Here is a 17,646-nt window from a genome sequence, read left to right as displayed (position 1 = left end):
AAAACGCAGCCAAGAAGCATAAACACAGGATACTGAAAACTCACCCGGAGACAGATATCAGACCCTTATTTCTGCACCAACAAAGGCATACTATTGAATGACCTCATCTTCCACACCAAAAAACGTGCACAGTGGAGGAACAACCTCTACTCCTTGCTTCGAATCTCCAATACCAAAAAAACCCTCATGCCCTCAAACCGGCGGTTATAGACTCGGACTTCTGCAAGGCGAATGCCACCATATCCATATACAATAATGGTAATATCCTCATACAAGCTTCTAATAGCAATCTAGCACTCATAGACAAGATCTTTACTACTCTTAAAAGAGCAGCGAACAGCAAGAAAAATTCTCTCCCTGACACGACTCCTCCCGTTTACCCGGAAGACACGCAACCTCTGCTACTTAATCCATAAACGACATCAAGGGACCCTCTATCTCGCCAAACCACCAACGACCCCTACACGTCCCTCACAACTTACTAAACCACGCCAGGGACCCCGGGTCCAGCTCAGACAGTCATAAGCAGATAACGAACACCACACCTCCATTGATCCCTACACGTCCCTCACAACTGACTCATCCACACCAGGGCCCACGTGTCCATCTCGGACAGTCATAAGCTTTGGTACCGACCACCCCAATGCAGGCCCACACCTGAGTCACATGCCGACCAATGGAGAATGCACCAACCGAAACTCCACCCCTGACATCCCAATCGCACAACTAGCAGGTGAGCTATCTGACAAATCTCCTCTTGATCCGACACTTAAATTGATCCCCGGTCAACCCCTAATGCCTTTGATGCCTTACCCGCTCATCCAAACTTTACACGCAGTGACCATACCCTCTTCACATGCAGCCGCCCCTCTCATGATAGCACCTCTTAAGGCCATCCCTCATATCTACCCTGACCCACCTACTACCCTCCTTACTCAACTAACGCCATCAAAAACTAATAATGATATCCCAACCTCAACTTGATATCCAGATCTCAACGCAACCAGGCCATACTGGAGGTGTACCTACACCTCACATCTACTCTTACCCACCAACTACCATCCTTACTCAACTAATCACTTCAAAAACTAATAATGATATCCCAACTCAACTTGATATCCAGATCTCAACGCAACCAGGCCATACTGGAGGTGTACCTACACCTCACATCTACTCTGACCCACCAACTACCATCCTTACTCAACTAACCACTTCAAAAACTAATAATGATATCCCCACTCAACCTGACATCCAGATCTCAACGCAACCAGCCCATAATGGAGGAACAACCACTATAAGGGAACACGCCCACACACTTAACTAAGTGTGACCGCTCCATTCAATGAGTTAACCATAGGTCTAGTCCAACTCAAGGATGAAATGCAAAATCTATTTTCAATCACCAATGAGCTCCTAAACTCTAATAAAGCCACTCGCGCCACAGTGAACCAAATTAGTCAGCAAACCAGCAGATACTTCATCACAAATCCACACCCAGACTATACGACAAGGAGTACAGGTATTGTGAACTGAACCATGTCTATCTTTTGAAGAGCCTATGTTGCCCATTTCTGAGCACCGGAGAAATCTAGAAACTCCCCAAATATTGATGTATGCCTTGTTTACTGAACTTGAAACTATTAGAACCATCATCCTACAACTTACATACTACGGTTAACATTCTAGTAGCACTCTAGCAGTAAAAAAACTGTTAAAACTTTGAGTGCCAACATCATTCCATCTCTAAGACACAGACATTCTGAATACTGATTTTGGAACAGTTTTTAGCCTCTAAAGGCCCAGTATACCAAACAATGCTATGGCAGAAGGCACTCTCCAGTTTCTGCCTTACCAGTATAAACATTTACACTCTTTTGTAAGAGCTAGAACAATGTTTAGATTTATTTTACATCCAAAAAGATGCTAAGACCATCTGTTATAAACAACCATGCACATCCTAATTATAAATATAAAATATAATTTTCTTAGAGCTGCCACCAATGGAAAGCCAGCAAGCAGTACAAAGAATAGTGGCTCTCCAACTAAAATGTAATTACACAAAATACTCTGGGATACCACCTGTAAATGATAGTACCTGATATGGATAACACCCAATAACCACTTTCTTCTCAAGGTCTGGTGAAGAGGTCTCACAACGAACATCAAACCTTTGCAATCCTGTGCATGCCTAATAAGGAAATGACATGCCTGGCAAATGATCTCTTCTGCAGAGCTGTCCCTTGAGTCTTAAGTTACTTCAGTTTCATATCTGTAGATAAGAGAATGCACTAATTCTTATGCACAATAGCTTGTAAGCATCCTGCTGCTGTTTCTCCTTACACAAGCAAGACATGGTTTCCACATAATTGTGTGAACTCTTCTTTCATGCACAGCAAGCCTCCACCCCCATCTTTTTCAGTTGGCTAACAGGCTAGGTCGAGCCAGGGCCACTGGAATTATTATTCTGTGGCCACTGCGTTTTTCCCAAAATAATGGATTTGCTGCTTTTGTCCCTTGATCCATCATTTGCTGCATACCCTTACAGATCTTAACAAACAAATGTTTCTTGCTCAAACAGATCAAAAGTTCCTAACAGCGCAATGCTGTGTTGCTGCGAAATGGAATGCCCTTCGCGAAGGTGGACTAGTCGCTTTTCAGTAGTTTATTGCTGTATTTGAGTGCTAAAGTGGTACTAATGAGTTGAAACTTTTGCTAAACAATGTTAAGAAGGGCAAAAATGACAAAATAATCAAGTAATAGTCACAAAATACGCTGCATTACAATACATAATTTGTCTTTTCTTACCGCATAATTTAGTCAACTGTCACACAATTTGTTCCTCTACTGTGGCATAATTCCAATGGCCCTGGTCTGAGCCCGACATAGAAAGACTGAGCTGTCCTGTAGATCTCAAACCTTGCTGCAGTTATTTTCACCAATTTTGCCAGGGATTGCTCATCAGGCCTGCACTTTGGCATAGTTTCATCTGGGAAACCTGCCTGTGCTGGAGGAGGGAACACTGACCATAAATCTTAACTTGTGGGTTAAGACAGACGCATGTGGAGGTTTTCTCGTATTAGTACAGGGACACCACAGTAGAGTCTTTCTCATTTTGTTGCACTGGAAGAAAGAGATACATCCTCTGTTGGCCACAGGGTGAGATGAAAGGCCAGCTTGGAATGGGGCCTCTTCCTTTTACAGCAAGAGCAAGGGTGTGAATCTATTATGAGAAAATAAGCAATTGTTCTTTAATAGCAATACCACCCGCAGTCCAGCATTAGTCTCCCATTAAATGAGAAATCCAAAGTCACATAATAGAAGGCAAGTTCAGGCAAACTTCCTGATGATGTACTTGAAGCCCAGGGAAACTATGATGACATAGTGGAGAGGCAGGCAATCCCATATGACATAGCAGAGCAGAGGAAAATCAATGATAACTTATGGTACAAATATAACATAGTAGAGAGGAAGAGAATGTTTAATTCCGCAGGGGATTAACAGGTGATAATTATTTCTTACGGATCAGAAAGCAGAATGGGATACGCAAAATCAAAGAGCGGAGGGGACCCTTAGAAGATATAGCTGCTTGGCGGAATAGCCCGGGGTAGGGGGCAGAGTGGTAGGAAGCTCCTGGCGAGACACTAGTGGGGTGAGCTTTCTTCAAGTAGATAACAGTGGGGCAGCCAGTGCTCGAAGACTTGACAGAAGGGTCTATAATTCTTCGGGTGACAGCGGAAGAACAAAGACTCTCCAAAGAGTAGGTTGGTGAACTGGAACTCCCAGAGGAGCTTGAATTCAATAATGAGGAGTTTGAACATGATGAGGGGCTAGAACTTGACGAGGAAATGGAGGAACAACAACACGAGGATGTTGAGGAGCTTGAACTCGACAAGGAGTCGGAATTTGTTGAAGAGCTAGAACATGATGAGGATGTAGAGGAACTGGAACATGGCGATGAATCAGAACTGGAAGTCTCTGAGCAAAGTACAGACGCCACGCAGGTCCTAGGAGAGTGCAATGGGGAAATTGTACTTTCTAAAAAATTGATATCAGATGTATTCCCCGCGCATCTGCCTGCAGGTTCGTTTAAAGCGTAACAGATAGACAGTGGTCGAATAGAGCAGTTGTCGACTATTTGAAGAGGTGAAACACAAGGAGATGGATTCACTGGCGGGGTTTCACAGGGTCTTGTGTCACAGGAGCCGGTGCACTGGAGGCAGGCTTCATGGGGGCTGCAGTTATTTTCACAGCTGCAAATAAACATCTGACAGGTACTGGTTTCAGGGCAGGAGATCCATGGTGCGTTTGCAGGGTTTTCCATGGGAAAGGCAGAACAGGTGAAATGCATACACCGGCAACTCTTGTCTGGAACAGTATTGCACCGGTGTGTAAAATGTAGGGGGATTAAACATGATGGGCAGATGTGTCGTGGACAGCTGGCACAGGGGCAGTTGTTCTCTGGGTGGGCAGCTAAGCATTTGGTATTGCCCAGAGTGTGGATGGGGCACCCCGCGTTCAGGAAACAAGGACCGCAGGGGGCGGGCGCCGCCATTTTCAAAGGGCTGACAGGGCCACGTTCTGCATGAGAGAACCGCGCGCGCCGCGGCGGGGACGGAGGCCGCGCGCAGGGCCTGCTGATACGGGTGGGACTGAGGCTTGTGTTTCTTAAACATTTGAGAACTCGCGCGCAAGTGACGCTCGCTCTCCTCTCTTTGGTGACGTTGCTTCAGCGCCCTTTATCTATGCGAGTAATAAATGAAGTCAGGTCAGCCTTAGTTCGGCGTTATCCAACCGACCCCCCCCCCCCCTACTTTTAACCCGGGCTTCTGGTGGTATCGTCCGCCCTCAGCCTCGTCAGTAATTTATCACAAAAGGGTGGCCTGACGCGACGCTATTACGTCACGGCTATTGTCATGGTTAAGGGGAAAAAAATCCTCTTCACTCCCGTAGACCCCGCCCTTCCGGACAGCCGTGGCCAGGCGCGCGCTCCTTTCTGTTTGAACTTTTTTTTCGTCAAAGACTTACAAGCCACCAACCAGGACACGCGTGCGCTCCGACAACTGCGCGAGCGCCTCTCCACCTCCGCGCGAGCGCCTCTCTATTTCCGCGCGCGCGCCTCTCCACCTCCGCACGCGCGCTCCGACAACCGCGCGAGCGCCTCTCTATCTCCGCGCGAGCACCTCTCTATCTCCGCGCGCGCCTCGCTCTCTGCGCATGGGCGTTGCAGCTGGATTTTCCTCGCCCGAATGCTTGTTGTTTTTTTGGGAAACCGCTCAATAAGTGGCTTCTTTCCTTTCTTTCTCGATCCGTTTTCTTCAATTAAAAAATCTTCCACCCTCCTGAATATATTTAGACTGTTTAACGTGCACTTCTCTGGCGATATTTCAGGCATCTATTGCTTTCACGTGGGCACCTCAGCACGTGTTTGCTCCCGCGTGGTATGACCAAGGGCACTATGATGAAGGAAGGCCTCTAAGGGCTGCAGCACATATTGTGTCACCCTTAGAGGTCCTGTATCTTAACACACACACACTGCCATTGCAGGCTGCGTGTTTTAGTGCAGAGAAAAGTGAAGGGTCGACATGGCACATAACAGTGTGCCATGCCTGCAACCCACTGCCTATGGTATAGATAACACACCCCTCTAGCTGGGTGCACTACACTACTGATGAGGGTACAGTTGCCTGAGCACTGTACCCCTAGAGTGTCTAAGTCTATTCTTAGAAATTGTAAGTGCAGTAAAGCCATACAGAGTATATGGTCTGGGAGTTTGTCGTTACGAACTCCACAACACCATAATGGCTTTACTGAATTCTGGGAAGTTTGGTAGCAAACTTCTCAGCATAATAAATCCACACTGATGCCAGTGTGGGATTTAATGAAAAATGCACGCAGAGGGCATCTTAGATATGTCCCCTGAAAAACGACCACCCTCTGGTGGGTTCCCTGACTGGTAAACACCAGCCTGAGTGGTTCGAAACACGTTGGCTAGACCCTTTGGGGATTCCATTGACGTTGCATCTCTATGGAAAATGTAAAATCATTGGTCCATTCATAGTATTTGGCTTTGGAACCTGATCGCTAGTACTGAAGGGCTAGGCTACCCTAGAGCTATCATGGTATAACCCTCTGGTTTAGAACATTGGACTGGTTTAAACAATAGATGTGTGTGTCTAAATGTATTTAATATATGTTTTGTTATTTGTGTTCTAAAAAAAGTAGCAGCAAGCTCATTTTGAAGATATTGCACTATCAAGTTTGCCCTAGTATCACTAATTAGTTTATGTATTTGCTGTCATCGTTTCTGTGGTACAGTTGATTTATGTAAAAGAAGATTCTTTTTTCCTTTTCATTACTTGTCAAAAATGCATAAATTCTATTCATTCATGAATTGTAATATGAAGACATAGGTTGAGTTTATTTATTAACTGATCCTTTCGTAAAATGTTGTAAAACAAAAAACAACCACCTCTTTCTTAATTGTTTGCACTTTATAAAGTGACATTTACAAACACACAATTTAAAAACCACCTCCATTTCTCTATCTTGTCCCAATGGAGAGTTACACTTGCAAGATGTTACAAGGCAGCTCTTATTATAACCTACGGGACAGACATTCTTCCAATAGTGAAAAACAAAATGCACAGTATTTAACATCATGACATGTAAAACACACTACTACATGTCCTACCTTTCCCATACACTGCACCCCACCCATGGGTCTACCTTAGGGGTTACTTCTATGTAAGAAAAGGGAAGGTTTGGACTTGCCTGATTGGCATGGCATTAAAAACTGCACGCAGACACTGCAGTGGCAGGTCTGAGACACAGTTGAACGGCTACTTATGTGGGTGGCACAACCAGTGCTGCAGGCCCACTAGTATCATTTGATTTAGAGAACCTGAATACACATGGTTCACTGTACTAGGGACTTACTTGTAAATCATATATACCAATTATAAAAAGCCAATCATAACACAATTTACAGTCGGAGCACTTGCACGTCAGCACTGAATAGCAATGAAAAAGTACGCAGAGAAACTAACCAAGCAAAAACGAAATTCAGCATACCATCAAAACAGGAGGTCGAAAAGCAAAAAGACAGGGGAAACACGCCAAAAGATGCTAGGTCTAACACCTAGTATAAGGTACTAAGGTACCTAGGGCATAGGTACACCAGGGGTGTCCCATTGTCTGCAGAATGTATTGTGCCACCCATGGGAGTCCACTTAAACTCGGACTACAGGCCTGATATTGCAACCTTTATGAGATGGTGCTTGCACCGCTCACTACAGATATACGATTTCTTATATCTGAGGTCACTGCACTTAAAACCTATAAGTCACCCCTATGGGAGGGGCTTCAGTTCTGAAGGCAGAGTGCATGGTTACAAGTGTGAGGGTGCCCCTGCATGAGCAAGACACCAATACAAACCCCGGAGTCGGCTCTCCAGGCTTTGTAAGTGCAGTCAGCCATTTTAAGGTATATAGTGGACATCAGTCATTACAAGATGTCTAGCTATATAATAGCTGCACCAAACCTAGTCATGTTTGGTATCAAACATATTGGAATCATACCCTAACACCGATTTGGGTGCTGGAAGTATGATCCCATGTACTGTGGAGCTTCTTAGGGGACCTCCTGTACTCACAGTAACAGCCTTTCAGGGTCTACCAGCAAGCTAGTGCTGCTGCTGACCACAGATGTGATTCTGCTCTACTGCTGCTGAGCTGAGCCCGAGCAGGGGAAGGTAGAACAATAGGTTTCCTGTCACAGGGAGGTGTGACCACCTCCCAGACAGGACTTAGTATATTGGGATGGGGTGGGGGCGCTTTCCAGCACCACCAGACTGCTTTGAAGGGCACAGTTGGGGCCCTCCTTGCATACTCCGATTTGAACCAGTTCACAAACCCTTGGTTCCCGCTGTTGCACAAAACTGGACAAAGGGCAGGGGAGTATTCTCCCTCTGTCCAGCCCCTCCTCTGGAAGGGACCCCGAGTCGTTCCAACCCTTTTCCTAGGTTACTTATGGGCTACCCTGTGGGTGGGTCCTCAGATTAGTCGCGTAACAAGACTCACCTCTGAAACCAATACACTCTTCGACCGTCTGGAGTCTGGACACTTAGACTTTGTTGGACTTCGACTGGAACCAAGACTGCATCAAGGAAGACTCCTGCTGCTTCTGGTATTGCTGTTCTTCATGTCTTCTGCATCGTCCGTGTCTGTGCTTCATCCAGGTTCTCCAGAAGGCCTGTGGGCATCAAGACATCCAAACTAATCTCCTTTGGAGTGAAGGAGTCCCTCCCCTGCATCTTCAGAACCACAGATGTGGCTGTCCTGTCTGCTGCTCTTGTCTTTCTATGGACTTCTCGAGGCCCAGCAACACAGGTGGTGGTTCTGCAGCTTCCTAGAGGCCTGACCTGTCATCTCAGCAATGTTTAGGACAGTGTCCCTTGTCGGAACCGCTGGGACCAAACACCTGTGCACCGTGTCGACTTGCCATTTCCAAAGCTTGTTGGCTCTGAACTCCAGACATCTTTGGGATACAAGAAGCTCCAGTTTCCAGAAACTCGGCCCTCAAAGATCTGCACCCTCTGCACCGTGGGACTCCATCTTTGGTGAGCTGCCTGAGGTCCTCTTGCGACTCCTCTGCCTCTGGCCTGCGGGTCCTCTCAAGAGTCTTCCTTTACTTAAGGGGACTCCCCTGCTTGATCGGGGCTGCTCTGACTCTCCAGCACCTGGTGAGTATCTTGGACCATGCTGGTCCCAACATTTGCATCTTTTCGCTTTCATACCATTTGTGGCTACCAAGGCTTGTTGGTACTCCCAACAAACACCAACGACCTAGACACCGACATGCAATGTGGGATAGCTTGTGCACAGCTCCTGGTCTTCCTCTGCGTCTGCTGGTCCTCAGCTGAAGCGACAAGGTCACCATCTTCACCTCTGAACCGCCCGACATCGGTTGGCATTGTGCTTCCGTGTTCCTTGTCACCTCTGAGTGGCATAGACTCTGTCCCCTCTGCTTGCAGGGTCCCCGCTTCAGGAATCTGCCCTTGGATTCTACCGGACTCCTTCACAAGCTTTTCCATAGGCATCTTCTTCAAAGTCTTACATAAATGTCTCTGACAGGTTCCCTCGTCACTTCACCCCTATGCACCCAGCTTTCCTGGTGCAAGTAACTTGGTTCCTGGGGCACCCATGGTGGAGTGGCTCTCCAATCTTCCGTCCTCCAAAAGGTTTCTTCGGGGTCCTTTCGGAAGGGTTCTTCTTTAAAACTGCGACTTCTCCATAGACTTCCATTGGGCACGCAGCTGTATTTCCACTCTGTGGGGTTCCTCGGTACTTATCTTGGGTGGTTCCTGGTCTCCCAAGCTCCTCTGAGTCTTCTGGTCCAAGTCCTGTTTTCCTTTGCAGTTCGCATTCCATTTTCTTAGTACAAGGTTTGGTCTCCCCCCTGGAGACGAGTGTATATTTGTGTTACCTACCTGATTATTTTGAAATATTTTTGTGTGTATTGTAGATATCTCCGTGTAGGAGATAACCAATGTGTTAGTGATTGTTTTATGTAATAAATAGACTTATTTTTATAAAACACTGCGTGGTTCTTTTTCATCTAATCTACACTGTTTATGAACAGTGATAAAACAAGCTGCTTTAACTCCTTCAAGGTAATCCTGAAGACTGCTCTCCACGACTACAACTTTGAGAGCTTTCTGTTGTTCTCAAAGACCACTAACATCACCATAAGGGTTGACTGGATAAGTGCAAGGTGCATCACTCCTGAGAGAGTACACCATATACTAAACCAGCCTCCTACATCGTTATAGTAATTAGCAGCAGTAGTAGGCCACATGTCTTTTATCAGTAGTAATGAAATTATTGTTCTTATTTATATATGTATTAATAATAGGACAATAAAGTAATGACGCTGCATTTTGAAATGACAGAAGAAACTCAAACTACAAAAATATATTTATTGACAGATACTATGTAAATGTTAATCCAGTTTGCAAAGAAAAACAAGAATTACAAACACAACTTAAATAGGTTCCATTTGTTAGAAGCGTGAAATTAGGTGTCACGGTAAGCGAGTACTTACTTCCTGGAACAGTGAAGTTACATTTTCTATCTAGGTGACCTGCTAACAGATTAGTGACATTCCTAATGGAGTAGTACAGTGGTTTTTAACCTTTTGACTTCTGTGGAAACCCATATAATGATTATTGGAATCCGGAAACCCCCACTGAATTACTGTTGGAATCCGGTGACCCCTACTTAGTCATTAATGGAAACCGAGAATCCGGGCCAAAACCATTTCGATGTCTTGAACTGAAAAAATACACAAATATCCAGAAACATGCATTTATCGAATGCACAAATGATGAAATATTTTATTTAGCTCACAAAGATGATGACGTGATTTTGATTAACCAAATGGGCTCCAGAGATTACTACATTCCCAGGAGGGATACTGCAAGGAAAATGCAATGTTAGTCAATCCCCAAAAATCAAATATTTTAATTTCACATATAATATGCACTGAGGGCAGGGCCGGACTGAGAACCAAAACCGGCCCTGGCAAAGTGCTCGACCTGGGAGGGAGGGTGGAGGGGTGGGGAATGGCGGGTTGGGGGTGCGACCCCGCTCGTTGCCAGGGCCGGTTTTGAGCCGATTTTGTTACAGGGCCATTTTTGCAGCAACGCTGCAAAAACTGCCCTGTAACAAAAGCGGCCCCCAGGGGCCCAAAACCGGCCCCCACTTGAGCGGCGCACCGGGGGATTGCCCGGTGCCCGCAACAGCCAGTCCGGGCCTGATTCTGAAGCAGGCACGTATAGCCACCTCCTTGGGGCTCTGCACTGCCCTGACCCAGTCATCATCCTCAATGAGTCCAATGTCCCCCTCCCATTCTTCCTTCAACGCCTTCAGAGGGTCGGGTGAATTGTTCATTAATTTCCTGTATGTCATAGAGATGGCTTTGTCCGTCGTGGGATCTAAAAGGAGTCGGTCCTCTAGTGGCGCTGACTCTGGCAATTGCTCTCCTTCCATTATGTGTCGCCTCAATGCATGCCCAAATTGTAGATTTCTAAAACGCTCTGACTCTTCCATCTCATATTCTTGCTGCAGAACCGCAAATGTTACCAGTGCTTGTCCTCTCCACACATTCCCCAATCGTTCAATGCCAAGCAGCTCCCATCTAGAAAACCCCTTTAGGCCCCAACCTCCTGTCCCTCAACTTGTCCTCCCATCCAAGGAATCTAGTGGCTTCTCGCCACATCCTCATCATGGTCTGAGTGAGGGTCGGCAGTGCACCGTCCAGTCCTTTCCTGTATAGTAGCGGTGGATAGCCTCGACTTCCTATGGCTTCCCAATCCATATGGTTCAGTGCTATCTGAGAAACATCCTTCATTGATTGCTATAAAGTGGGCTGCCCAGTAGTACTTTCCTATGTTCGGGACTGCCAGCCGCACCTCCTATACCCCTCTTCGGAGCTTACAGAGTGTGAACTACCCTCACCCCTGCAAGAGTTGCTGCAACTCACTGTCAACTTTCATGGAGAAATCGGGGGCGGTATTTTGTAGGAGGTGTTATATAGAACATAAAGCAGGCATGGAAGGGTCCTCGTCTTGAAGAGGACAGCCCTGCCCATCAGGGACACGGGGAGCGTCTGCCAGTGGGAGATATCCAAGGGCGATGTAACTGTGAGAGCAAGTTTCTCTTCAAGAATTCCCCAGCATCACGTGTAATGTAGATGCCTATGTATTGAAAACATCTTGCACTATTGGGGCTATGCACCTTAATGATGGGGTAGGGATGCCTCCTATAAGGGGACATATAAGGGACTTGTCCCAATTGATCAGGTAACCGGACTAGTCACTGAAAGGCTGAAAGATGTGCAGTATTCTGTCAACCATAAGATGGGGCTGTGTAGCGTAATGAATATGCTACTTACCAGTATGCATCTGTTCTTGGCATGTAGGGCTGCTAACATTCATATCTTTTGCATAGATCGCCGCCTAGTGTTGGGTCCGGATGATCGCACATTGTTGTCCTGGAAGAGTCTTCGAAGTATCCTGAGATAGGTGGCTCCTCCCCTGGACTACAGTGCGCATGGGCATCGGCTCCATCCCCAGATTGTTTTTAGCCATTGTGGCAGAGATGGAGTGAAAAGTGTAAAGGATGTCCATGCTAATGATTGAATGCAAGAGTATATCTGCAGCTGTCTTGAAACATTGGCCAATCATCAGTCGAGAACAAGACTTCAATGGAATCTTTTCTGAACAACCCCTGTTTGCTTATAAGAGAGGTAACAATCTCAAGGAACTCATCAAGCATCCGAAACCGACATCTACGGTCAAATATAAAGGGAATCAACCGTGCCTTAATTGTCAGAACTGTAATAACATGATCAAAGGTCCTGTGATCAAACATCCAATGAAGGGAACTGATGTTAAATTGAAATTGAATGCTACATGTGACACTGAAAATGTTGTGTACATTATCAAATGCCCGTGTGGGTTGCTATATACTGGCAAAACCACTCGCAAATTGAAAGTAAGAATTAATGAACATAAAAGCAACATAAGAACAGCTAATATGAAATCCAACTTGGCTCTACATTTTAAGGATTGCAGACACAACATCAGTCAGCTGCGGTTCGCTGCTGTAGAAGTGGTCAAAAAGCGAGACGACAGAGACAATAACAATTTTCTACTGCAGCGTGAAAACCATTGGATTAAATTTCTTCAGTCTATGAAACCATCCGGTCTCAATGATCGGATGGAATTTCAATGCTATCTGTAGAGTTGACCTGCACTGTTTCTACACATGTTTTGATGCTGACCTTTATGTCTGAGTATATTTGTTTATTGTTGCACCTTTTCTCCCTTTTTTATTAATTTATATATTATTTTCAGTTATATGTGATACTTCATTTGGCGTTTAATCATACTGTGGATTTAACATTTTGTCCTGTGATATTGTTATATATTTCTGTTTGGAACACCTATTCGTGTATTTGGGTTTTTGCCACCACTTCAACATGGCCGCCACAACCGTAGTTCTCTTTCTATGCGCACTGTCTTCCTCTAACCTACTTCCGTATGTATTGCACGCCGGGTTCACACTAGATGGCGAAGGGCGCATTGAGCAGGACACGCGATCTTGCTTCACCTTTTCTGTAAGTTTTTATCAACCGCGCTATGCGCTTCACGTTACCTACGGTGTTATATGGGTAGATAATGGGTTTGTGACTATCAGTGCACGGAGATTAATTGCACTTTTATATCACCTTGTTGCCGCAACTTTCGGTTGATCTTGGTTGGTCCACACCCTTGCAGCCACGCTAGCATGCTCGTTTTAGTTGTAATACACATACGCTGATCTTTTGGGCAACACACATTTCGGGTGTTTTTATATCTTTGCACGTGAGGTTCACATTTTGTTATTTTTCATTAGATATTTTTATAGTTAAGGCAGCATATTTTTGCATTTATTGTTACTCGGTGGATCACACTTAGATTATATCATTACTGTTCTTTTAGGATTCCCCTGATGAAGGACCAGGTGTCCGAAATGCATTGGGAAAGGGAAATGAAATCGTCATACACACAATGAACGTGGATTGTTATGTGAAATGAATTTCATGATTATTGAAAAAAGACTCATGTGAATTAAACATGATGAAGAAGATGAACACAATTTTGGTTTAATTAACTTTTTGTGATTGTTGAAGAACTTTCCAAAGAAACTCGTTTGTTTCATTCAGGTTGTGCTCGAAGAGTTGACACCTACCCTAGGTGTCACTAACCATTAGTGATTTCCACACCTTCTTTGTCAGGGGGTGATATCTTTGAAGCACACCACAACCAGTTGACCTTATGCACAGAGAGGAGTGCGTGACCCATACCTCCGTATATCTGCAGCTGCGACAGGCACCGGGGAGGAGGGTGGGCGATATGAATGTTAGCAGCCCTACATGCCAAGAACAGATGCATACTGGTAAGTAGCATATTCAGTTCGAGGCATGTGGGCTGCTAAATTCATATCTTTTGCATAGAATATATAGCAGTCCCTCCATTAGCGGCGGTTGCCCGTGCCAGCTGCAGAAACCTGAAAAAGTGTCTTGAGAACAGCCTGTCCTACAGCTGCTTGCTGCTTGCTGCTTGGAATGCACATCAACACAGTAGTGTTTTGTAAAGGTGTGCGGTGTAACCCATGTGGCTGCTCTGCAAATGTCTTCCAAAGGAATGTTCCCCAGGAAAGCCATGGATGCCCCCAATTTGCGTGTGGAGTGCGCCCTTGGGGGTATTGTTAAGGTACGTTTAGCTTTTTGATAACAGATTTGAATGCACTTAACAATCCACCTGGCTATTCCTGCTTTGGAAATAGGGTTGCCTTTGTGCTGTGGCGAGAAGGCAACAAAAAGTTGTTTTGTTTTCCTAAAGTGTTGTGTCCTGTCAATATAGTACATCAACGCCCTCCTAACGTCCAATGTATGGAGCATTCTTTCTGCTACTGTTTGTGGGTTTTGGAAGAATGCGGGCAGGTCAATAGTTTGGTTGAGATGAAACTGTGACACCACCTTCGGAAGGAATTTGGGGTTAGTGCGTAGTACCACCCTATTTGGATGAATTTGTATGAATGGCTCCTGGATTGTGAGCGCTTGCAGCTCACTGACACGTCTTAGTGACGTAATAGCAATAAGAAAAGCCACTTTCCATGTTAGGAACTGGAGTTCACACGAGTGCAGTGGCTCAAAAGGTGGGCCCATCAGCCTGGTGAGGACCACATTGAGGTTCCACACCGGAGCTGGCGGTGTTCTTGGGGGAATGACTCGTTTCAGACCCTCTAGGAAGGCTTTAATGGCAGGCACTCTGAAGACAGAGAGATGTTGCCTGTTCTGAAGATAAGCTGCTATGGCGGATAGATGGATCCGAATGGAAGTGTACGCTAGATTGCACTTGTAAAGATGTAACAGATAGCAAATGATGTTAGGGATAGATGCATCTAGCGGGTTTATGTTATTGGCTGTACAGTGAATGACGAAACGCTTCCATTTTGCAGCATAGCATGCTCTGGTAGTGGGCTTCCTTGCCTCTTTGATGATGTCCATGCATTCTGGAGGTAAGTGAAGGTAGCCAAACTCTAGGACTTCAGGAGCCAGATCGCCAGGTTGAGCTGTTGCGGATCTGGATGCTGAATGTCTCCATGGTTCTGCGTCAAGAGCCTGGGTGTTAGGCGCAGCCTTTGATGCGGCACCACTGAGAGTTCCAGAAACGTGGTGTACCATGGTTGGCGTGCCCACGTTGGAGCAACTAGGATGAGTGTCATCGAGTGCTGCCTTAGCTTTCTTGCCACCAGCGGTATTAGAGGTGCTGGGGGAAAAGCGTACGCAAATCTGCCTGACCAGTTCATCCATATCGCATTCCCCTGCGACTGTGGGTGAGGGAACCTGGCGGCAAAGTGTTGGCATTTTGCGTTTTCCCTTGTGGCAAACAGGTCTATCTCTGGATGACCCCACTGCTGGAAGTACGGGCGGAGTACTGATGGATGTAACTCCCACTCGTGCATCTGATGGCTGTATCTGCTGAGCAGATCCGCCATCTGATTGTCCTTGCCCGGGAGGTGTTCTGCCATGAGGAAAATGTTCCTTTGAATGGCCTACTTCCACATGCTCTGAGCCAGATGAGACAGCTGTGGCGAGTGGGTGCCTCCCTGTTTTTGAATGTAGTACATCGCTGTCATGTTGTCCGTCCGGACTAACACTACCTTGTTGCACAGATGTACATTGAAGGACTTGAGCGCCATGAAGATTGCCATCAGTTCTAGATAGTTGATGTGCATCTTTTGTTGCTGCGTCGTCCATAGTCCCTGCACTGTGTAATTGAGCACATGAGCTCCCCATCCCTGGAGAGATGCGTCCGTTGTCAGGATAATCCGTGGCACTGGCTCCTGGAACGGTCGGCCCTTGCAAAGGTTGTGTGGATTCCACCAATGCAGAGAGTTGTACGCCCGACCGGTAACCAACACTAGGTCTGTCATTTGTCCCCGAGCCTGTGTCCACTGATTTGCTAAACATTCCTGGAGCGGACGCATATGCAACCTTGCGTGAGGGACTATGAAGATGCAGGAGGCCATCATGCCTATCAACTGCATGAACACTCTCGCTGGAAGCGAGTGTTGCGGTCTGAACCTTTGGATTAGAGACTGTATGCTGTCTATCCTGACCTTGTTTGGCTGAGCCATAGCAGTCAGGGTATTTATTGTCGCACCCAGAAACTGCCGCACATGTGCTGGTTGAAGGTGCGACTTTGGGTAGTTCAACGAGAAGCCCAGATTGTGAAGGAGGTGAATGGTGGTCGACATGTCCGCGGCGCACTGTTGTTCCGACTTTGCTTGAACGAGCCAGTCGTCCAGGTAGGGGTAGACATGTATGTTCTGCCTCCTGAGGTGCGCCGCTACCGTCGCCAGACACTTGGTAAACACTCTGGGGGCGGTGGTCACTCCGAAGGGTAGGACTTTGAACTGATAATGCCTGCCTTGGATAGTGAACCTGAGATACTTTCTGTGGGACGGGTGTAGTGGTATGTGGAAATAAGCATCCTTGAGGTCTAAGGTTGCTAGGAAGTCCCCTTGGTTCAGCAAGGGAAGAATCTGTTGCAGTGTAAGCATATGGAAATGTTCTGACAGTATATACAGGTTGAGGGGGCGCAGATCTAGAATGGGTCTGAGGGATCCGTCCTTCTTTGGAATAAGGAAGTACAGGGAATATACCCCTGTGCCTTCCTCCTCCACTGGCACGAGCTCGATTGCGCCTTTTTGCAGCATCACCACTACTTCTTGCTGCAATAAGTGCAAGTGCTCTGCGGACATAGGACGTTGCCTTGGTGGAATGTTGGGTGGAGTGGACGTTAACTCTAGACAATAACCGTACTGGATAAGTTGTCTTACCCACCTGTCTGTGGTGATGTTTGTCCAGACTGGCAGGAACTGCTGGAGTCTCCCCCCGACAGGTGTTAATTGGTCGGGGGCAGTGACAGAGAGTCACTGTTTGTTCGGGGCAGAGGAACGGGAGTTGTTGTTTCCTCTGCCACGTCCCCTGGTGCTGTTTCCTCGATAACCCCCTTTATTCTGCTTGGGGTACGAGGACTGTGCTCCACCTCTAGTGAACTGTGATTGTTGACCCATCTGTCCTCGGGTAACACCACGTGCACCTGAGCGACGAAAAGTGTTTCCCCGGAATTGTTGTGACTGAAGGGCCCCCATCGACTTAGCTGTTTCGTTGTCTTTTTTAATCTTTTCGAGGGTGGTGTCAACATCAGGACCAAACAGTCTATCAGGATTGACGGGCTGGTTGAGTATGGTTGTTTGAATGTCTGGTTTAAACCCTGATATGCGTAGCCACGCTTGTCGTCTTAGCATGACGCTAGTGTTAATAGCCCTAGCTGCCGTGTCTGCGGCATCAAGTGCACACTTTATTGCTGCGTTGGAGATGAGTTTTCCCTCCTCTATGAGCAGTTTGGTACCCTCTTGAAACTGCGTAGGCAGGTGTTGAAAAAGTTGCTCTAGGGTGTCGTAATGCGCCCTATCATAACGTGCCAATAGCGCTTGTGTGTTTGCTATACGCCAGAAATTGGCAGCCTGC

At 46.4% G+C, this 17,646-nt stretch overlaps 1 protein-coding gene and 1 long non-coding RNA gene across 6 annotated transcripts in view; one reads left to right on the top strand and one right to left on the bottom strand.

Moving 5' to 3' along the window:
- The window catches only part of LOC144754085 (uncharacterized), a 716,823-nt gene that overhangs the window by 314,273 nt on the left and 384,904 nt on the right, over positions 1-17,646 (bottom strand). Inside the window, exon 1 of one of the 5 annotated variants that reach the window (XR_013594645.1) lies at positions 2,806-3,305. The exons of the other annotated variants lie outside the window; for them this stretch is intronic. The gene's annotated coding sequence lies outside the window, so the exon portion shown is untranslated. Of the gene's footprint in view, positions 1-2,805; positions 3,306-17,646 lie in introns of those variants that run through there. 5 annotated transcript variants of the gene reach the window in all.
- LOC144754086 (uncharacterized) overlaps positions 1-17,646 on the top strand; it is a 168,904-nt gene that overhangs the window by 111,919 nt on the left and 39,339 nt on the right. The window lies entirely within an intron of this gene.

Source organism: Lissotriton helveticus, chromosome 5_1, assembly GCF_964261635.1.
Source record: "Lissotriton helveticus chromosome 5_1, aLisHel1.1, whole genome shotgun sequence".
NCBI lineage: Eukaryota > Metazoa > Chordata > Amphibia > Caudata > Salamandridae > Lissotriton > Lissotriton helveticus.
Note: the sequence above shows the minus strand (reverse complement) of the source record. Positions and strands in the feature narration are given on the sequence as shown.